The sequence below is a fragment of the Elephantulus edwardii genome, unplaced genomic scaffold, assembly GCF_000299155.1.
Source record: "Elephantulus edwardii isolate Elephantulus edwardi_28Jun2011 unplaced genomic scaffold, EleEdw1.0 scaffold00394, whole genome shotgun sequence".
NCBI lineage: Eukaryota > Metazoa > Chordata > Mammalia > Macroscelidea > Macroscelididae > Elephantulus > Elephantulus edwardii.
In genome coordinates, this window is record NW_006400144.1 from 1,472,545 (window position 1) to 1,480,644 (window position 8,100).

Genomic DNA, 8,100 nt, shown 5'->3' on the forward strand with positions numbered 1-8,100 from the left:
TCGCACATTTCATTGTAGTATTTTGCTTTGTCATTCCGAGCTGTCTTTTGGAATCTTCTGTTCAGCTCTTTAGTATCTTGAATTCTTCCTTGCACTTTGACTTCTCTATGCTCCAGTGTTAGTACAATTTTAAAGGAGTATATCTTCTTGTTGTTAAGTGCTGTCAAGTCTTAGGTGACTCATGGTGACCCTATGAATGAAAAGTCCTCGACACTTGCATGACTTGCATCCTTTCTCCAGGTTCATAGGTTTCCAGAGGCAAGCTACTATGGAAGTGGTTGCCACTCTTACTTCCAAGCTTGTTTTAATTGGGGAGCTGCACCAAACACTGTCACCCATGGGTAACCATTCTCTCATTTGACTCATCAGTGTCACAGTGTTCAGCTTCACAACAACCACGAGTTACCTCTGTACAGCAAGTGGACATACCAAAGAAAACTACATGACCCAGAAGAATGTTTCACCAAAAATAATAAAGGCAGGACTGAGGGAGTAGAGTCACCCACCTTTGACTTGGGAGCATGATTTTCTGTCTGCTAGGCCAACTGCTCTCTCTACGCTGTTGTTGTTGTTAAGTGCCATCGAGTCGTAGGCGACTCATAGTGACCCTATGAATGAAAGTCCTGGACACCTGTATAACTTTCGTCCTTTCTCCAGGTTCATAAGGTTTCGGGAGGCAAGGTATTTACAAAAGCAGATGCCACTCCTGCTTCCAAGCTTGTTTTAATTGGGGACCTCCACCAAACATTGTCCCCCATGGGCCTAGGCAATTAATTAATCATACAGAAAGCATCTGAAGACGTAAGATCTGTGATACCTAGTCACCTTAACAAGAATTGACTGACATTCATTCATTTAAAGGGAATTCTGGTGGATTAATGATAAAAAATTGTGCTGCCAATCCAAAGGTATGCAGTTTGAAATCTACCAGCAGTTCCACCAGAGAAAGATGGGCAATCTCCTCCCTTGATGTATATTGCTTCTGGAAACCTGCTAGAGGGTTAGCTATGGGTTGGTCCTAACTGCAAGGTACATGAGAACAGCATTTATTTCAAGGCAACACGAGCAAGGGCCTCTGCTACTGAAGGAAGAAGTTCAATCTGCACTGGAGACACTGATGAAAGACAAAGTATTAGCAGTCAAGGGATTACCAATTGAAGAAATTCAACCAATGAATGCAGCATAACAAATGTTTATCAAGAAATAAGAAAGACCTGTTCAATTTCTTCTTTTGTGATGAGTCTGTTCAAGTGTTCTACAACTGTTCAGGCCAGTCTGGGTGGGGCATGAATATCAAGGAATATGCCTATTTCCTCTAGATTTTTTTAATTTATCAGAGTATAGCTTTTCATAGTATTCTGATATTATCTATTTAATTTCATCTGGTTCTATTATGATGTCACCTCTATAATTTCTGAGTTATCTGTGCCTTTCCCCTCCTCCTTCGGTTAAATTTACCAGTGGTTTGTCAAGTTCCTGGTCTTGTTGACGGTTTCAACTGTTTTTCTGCTTTCTATCTAATTGATTTTAGCTCTTGTGCTTATAATTTCCATAACAGCATTATTCACCATTGCAAAAACATGAAAACAGCCCAAATGTCCAATCATAATGTAACAGATTGAGAAAATACAGTACATTCACGTGATGGAACACTACACAGCATGCAGGAGCAATGATCTTGTAAATTACTACCTAACTTCTCCTAAGTTAGGGTTAGGGTTAGGGTTAGGGTTAGGGTTAGGGTTAGGGTTAGGGTTAGGACTGGAGATAATTATGCTAAGTGAACTAACTCAGCCCCATAAGGACAAATATATGTCCATTATTGTAAAACAAGCATGAGGATCTGGAAGGAGGGAAGTTAGAAGCACAGGGTTGAGGATGAGTAGGAGAGGCAGGCAATAATCATAAGGTCACACAATTTGATGGGTGGAGGGAGGTAGGGTGTAGGAAAAGGGAAAGATCCTGTGTGAAAAACAGTATATATGAGCATTGTAAATAAACTGGGGAGGTGGGGAAAGATAATTAGACTAATCAGAAGAAAAAAATAAAGAAATCTGAAAGATAGCTACTTGGACAATGGTTTGGAAGAGATCCATAGTCATGTTCATTCCTAAGAAAAGCAATAAAAGAACATGGATTTTATAACAGTGTCATTAATAGCATGTTGTTGTTGTTGTTATGTGCCATTAAGTCGCTTGTGACTCATAGCAACCCTATGTACAACAGCTCTAAACTCTGCTCTGTCCTGTGCCAATCACACTGTCTCTGATATACCCATCCCTATTACCTCAGTCACTGAATCAGTCCACCTCATAGAGAGCCCCTCCTGCACTGTACCTCCATCCTACCAAGCATGATGTTCTTCTCCAAGAATGGTCCCTCCTTACAACATGTCCGAAGTATGTTAGATGAAGCCTCAGAATGCTTGCCTCCAAGGAGCCACCAATTTTAACCCTCTCCAGGATGAATCTGTTTGTTTTCCTAGCAGTCCATGATACTCTCAACACTCTTCTCCAGCACCACAGCTCAAAGGCATCAATTCTCCTTCTATCCTCCTTAGTCACTGTCCAACTCTCTGATGTATAGCAAGTGATCGCAAAAACCATGGCCTGTATCAGATGCACCTTAGTCTCCATAGAGACAACATTGCTCTTCAGTACTTTGGAGTGGTCCCTAACAGCACACTTTCCCATCGCAATACGTCTTTTAATTTCCTGGCTACTGGTGCCAAGAGTGTTGATTGTGGAGTGAAGCAAACTAAAGCTGTGAACAATCTCAATCTCTTCACCATCCATCCTGATGCTGCCAATTGGCCCAGTATTGAGCATCTTTGTCTTCTTGATATTGAGCCTCAATCAATATTAGAGGCTGCAGTCCTTGACCCTCAGCAGCAAGCACTTCAGGTCATCCTAAGTTTCAGCAAACAGGGTTGTATCATCTGCTTAACGCAGATTGTTGATAGATAGATAGATCTTCCACCAATCTTGACCCCACATTTCTCCTCATAGAGTCCAGCCTCCTGGATAATCTGTTCTGCATACAGGTTGAAAAGGTATGGAGATAGGACACATCCCTGGCGCATGCCCTTCCCAATTTTGAACCATGCAGTGTTTCCTTGCTCTGTTCTGACGACTGCCTCTTGGTCCAAGTATAGGTTTCTCATTAGCACTATCAAGGTTCTGGGATTCCTATTCTTCTCAGAGTCAGCCACAGTTTGTTATGATCCACACAGTCAAACACCTTTGCATAGTCAATGAAACACAGATAGACATTCCTTTGTTATTCCTTACTTTCGGCTAAGATTCCTCTAACATAAGCTACAATATCTCTAGTACCACGACCCCTTCTAAACCCAGCCTGGACTTTTGGCAGTTCTAAGCTGATGTGCTATTCCAGTCGTTTTGGATAAACTTCAGTAGAATCTTGCTTGCATATATGTTAGCAAAATTCTGAACATAATTTTTAAAAAATATTAAAAGGTCAGGAATTAAAGCAAGATAAAAAGAGAACTTGGGATGGTGAATAATGTTGCTATGAATATTGGTGTACGAATCTCAGTTTGTGCCTCAGTTCTCATTTTCTCAGGGTATGTTCCAAGTAGTGGAATAGCTGCATCATATGGAATTTCTATGTTCAGCTTTTTGAGGAAGCACCAAACTTCCTTCCAGAATGGTTGCACCATTTTACAATCTCACTAACAATGTAAGAGAGTTACTTTTTGCCACATCCTCTCCAACATTTGTTACTTGTTGCCCTGTTAAACTTTGCCACTGTTACTGGAGTGAGATGGTACTTCATTGTGGTTTTGGTTTGCATCTCTCTTATTGCCCGTGATTTGGAGCATTTCTTCATGTGTCTGTTTGCCATTCGAATATCTTCCTCTGTGAAAATTCTTTTCATGTATTTTGTCCATTTTGTAATTGGGTTATCAGTCTTTTTCATGTAGAGGCCCAGGAGTATTCTGTAAACTTTTATTATAAGACTCTTGTCTGAGATGGTATTACCAAATGTTTGTTCCCAGTCTGTAGGTTTTCTTTTCACTCATTGGAAAAAAATTTTAATGCACACATGGATTGAATCTTTAGAAGGTCCCACACATCATTTTTTTCCTCTTCAGATTGTGTTTTTCTGGTTGTATTTGGCAGTCTCTTTATACCTTGAACAATGTTCATAGCAGCATTATTCACCATTCACATGAACATGAAAACAGCCCAAATGTCCAACCACAAATGAATGGATTGAGAAGTTATGGTACATTCACACAGTGGAATACAATGAAGCACCTAACTTTGGAGGGATTGGAGAGCAATATACTGAGTGAACTAACTCAGTCCCGCAAGGATTAATATTGCATAAAGTCATTATTGTAGAATAAGAATCCAAGAGGGGTGGGAGAAGGTGGAAGCAGAGGGATGAGGATGTGCAGGGATGGGTGGTATTAATCATGGAATTGTACAATTTGATGGGGGTGTGTAAGAGGAAATTCAAATAATTTATTCTTGAAAACAGTGAATTCAAATTTTGTAAATAATAGTAGAATTTTTTTTTTTAAAAAAAGAGAGAACTTGGAATGAAAGATAAAACCAAAAAAACCCTTTTTGCTGTCATGTCAATTTCAACTCATAGGCACCCCATAGGACAGAGTAGAACTACCCTACAGGACTTCTGAGGTTACATATATTTTACCTGGGAGATTGCCTCATTTTCATTCTGAAGAGAGAACACATTTCTCCTAATAAATTTAAACTGGTGAACTTTCTCTTAAGTCTAGTGTTTGATCTATAGTGTTAGTACTGCCCAAATGAATCCTAGCTGAACTCAGAGGATTTAAAAAAAAGTGTTTACCTGTCTCTTGTTGACTAAAAAATACCAACTGACTATCATTATAAAGTATGGGTAACATCACAAAAAAATGATGATTCCAGATTATTCCATTGTGCTCATGTAGAATCTCTGCATTGATAAAGATATTAGCATTTTATTAGAAGAAGGAGCTACTGCGTGATTCAAAATAGCAAAAAAGTGTGCTATAAGTATGCATCCTTTCCTTTTTTCCTCCTTTTATTTGTAATGTGAATGAATGTAACAAAGCAAATTAATTTTTCATTCAGCTATTCATTATACATTTTGTTCTATAACATTAATTTTTATACCTGCAATGCAATCCCACTTTCTTTACTTCCTCGCTATAATTCTGATGCCTTTTTGTGTCTTCCCTTTCTTTAGTTATATTGTGTTGGTCATCCTGTACTATGTATTTCGCTTCTATTCATTTATCTTAATACGTGTCTTTTATCTATTTAGAGAGTTCTGGTGGCTTACTGGTAGGAAATGTTGCTGCCAAACCAAAGGTACATGGTTCAAATCCACCAGCTCCTCTATGGGAGAAAGATGGACAATCTCCTTCTGTGTGGCCTCTAAAAACTCACTGGAGGGTCAGCTAGGGTCAGGTTTGACTTAATGGTACACAACAACAACATTGTTTATTTACCTATTTTTACTTCCTCCTGTCTCAATCCAAGTAACCACCCAACAACAATTATAATTGTTTGTAAACCTTTATTTAGTTGGGGCATAGTGTTCTTAAAGAATATTTATCCTTTTGTGATTGACTTATTTCACTCAGAATTGAACTCTGAGTCCATGTATATTATACAGTGGGGCTTTTCTTTGGGGGGTGTTTTAGGGTTGATGTTTAATTTTTATTCTCTGAAACTGTACAATTGCTTTGACACCATTTCCTCACTCCCATAGTCTCTTAAAATGGCAGAAAAAAAGTCAACAAATCAGAAGTTCAATGGGTTTAATTTAATAAATTTGCCCCATTAGTTTCTATTTGCAGCACCCAATATTCCTTTGAAGACAGGTCCAGCAATGGCCAAGAGTAAACTGAGACTTCCAGAACCTCAGCTAGCTTCTCTGAGCATTCCGTGTCTCAGTGGCACTTGTCCAGACTTGCTAACTCCCTGTAGTTGGTATACTTTATGTACCAGTGAAGAGTCTTTGCCCTTCATGGGGAAGAAAGAAAATCACCCCTCAAAGCCCAAATAATGTGGCTGAAAGATCTTTCCTCCTGTTGCATTTCATTTCTTCAGATTCTTTTTTTTCCTCCTAGTGGAGTGAAACCAAAACCTTACCTGAGTTACAGAAAACAAGACAGTGATAGCTATAAAGGTCACAACCAGAAGCCACTGAGATCCTCCTTTACCAGCCATATCCAGTGTATGTGCTTCACAGAAACAAAGGAACGTAACAAATCCACAAATTACAACAATTAGATCTACAAAACACATTCATCCAAGGGTGGAAGGCCGGAAGGAAGGTGGGATGATAAATGGCACAGGGAGAAAGAATATTTAAATTAGTCTAAGCCCGGGGTCCAGCAAATGCTATAAAATAGCCACAGTAAAACCTGCTGTTCTTTTAGACCACAGACTTTTCACTTGTTTTGAAGTACTGGGTTGCTAAAAATCTATACACTGGTGTCGGGAAGATTCTGCCTAAGTTTGCCGGAGACAAATTTCTATTCCTCAGAGAAAAGGAGACTAAGGTGCATCTGATACAGGCCATGGTTTTTGCAATCACTTGTTATGCATCAGAAAGTTGGAAAATGATTAGGGAGGATAGAAGGAAAATTGATGCCTTTGAGCTTTGGTACATAGGGTCGCTATGAGTCGCAAGCAACTCGACGGCACATAACAACAACAACAGAGAAAAGGAAAGATGCAAAGGACCCTTGACAGACTGAGTCCTGCCTTCCCTGATTAGGGAGATGTTGGCAGGGAGAAGAGTCCCACGTATCCCTCTCGGATGGCAGGTGAAATCAGTGGTGGGGGCTGCCTTCCATTTGGCAGGAGATGGATGTGTTGAAGGGAATGTCTCTGCAGAGCCTGAGCTGCTCAGAGCTGACTGCAGGTAGACTGTCTTGTGGAAGAGTCTGTTGCTCAAGAAGACTGCCAAGGAGAAGAGGCACAACTGAAAAAGGTATGCTTTTGCCAGGAGTCTTTGCCTCATTAGCGCTGATAATGAATAAAGGAAAGATGATGGAGAAGAGGCAGCCACTGATAATGTATGAGGACTGCATTGCTGTGAGGAAAGCCAAGGGCAAACCAGATCCAAAGAAATAAGGCCAATTCCTTTCTATGTTTGATAACCACTGGTGCATTTCAATTCCTTTATTAAACTAGCAATATTCAAAGTAGTAGAGTGAATATAGAAGGGACATATTCAGGAGGCTAACCAGCTGACTAATGAGAGAAGTGGTGAAGTGACTCACAAACATACCCTGGAAAAGGAAAAGAGCTTGCAGCAAAAGGTTGAAAAGTATATAACCAATTATTTTACTGACACTAAGGGATGAGTGAGGTTTTCTTCCTGATACTTCAAATGCCAGATCAGCTATATCTTGGAACCAAACAGCATTGACAGCTTCGCTCAGTACAGACAGGGGAAGCATTGACATGAGGAGGAATTCCAGCCATGACCAAGCATGTAGTGATGGACCACCAATAATTTATGCCGACACTGACTGAAACACAGGAATAAATACTTGGTAAACATGAGTATAAACCAGAATACGCTTCCATTCCAGTCACAGTACAGTACAAGGTACAATCCTACTAATAATACGTGGTTCTCTCTCCTGTTTGCGCTCTACACTCTCCATTCTCTTCTGCACAAGGACGATGCTGGCCCGTCTTCTTCACTCCTCTCTTCCCTCTTTTACTGTAGCAGAGCATCCAGCTTTGAGATGTACAGATAACCCAGATGGAGTCTTCGATTATCCTGGCCAGGTCCTGGAGGATGGTTTTCACGCTGTCGGCCATCTCTTCACTTTCCAATCTACCAACTACACAGAAAAAGAAAGAAGCACATTAAAACCTCTCATCATGAAGGGCCAGGCAGCCCTGCCACCGCCATGGTCCTGGCCCTCACCACCAAGGGTCCTCTGGGCTCGGTGGGCACTGGTGCTCCCAGCCCAGGGCAGCTCCGTCTGCACTGGACATGTCCACACCACACGGGGTCCCAGTATACAATGGTTTTCAAAAATGTTTTATTGGTTTGTATCTATCCATTCATATATATAATTTTATACATGTA

At 40.4% G+C, this 8,100-nt stretch overlaps 1 pseudogene; it reads right to left on the reverse strand.

Annotated features, from left to right (window-relative positions):
* Positions 1 to 1,046: 1,046 nt before the first annotated feature.
* On the reverse strand, positions 1,047 to 7,826 carry LOC102847591 (annotated as a pseudogene).
* Between the last annotated feature and the right edge of the window lie 274 nt (positions 7,827 to 8,100).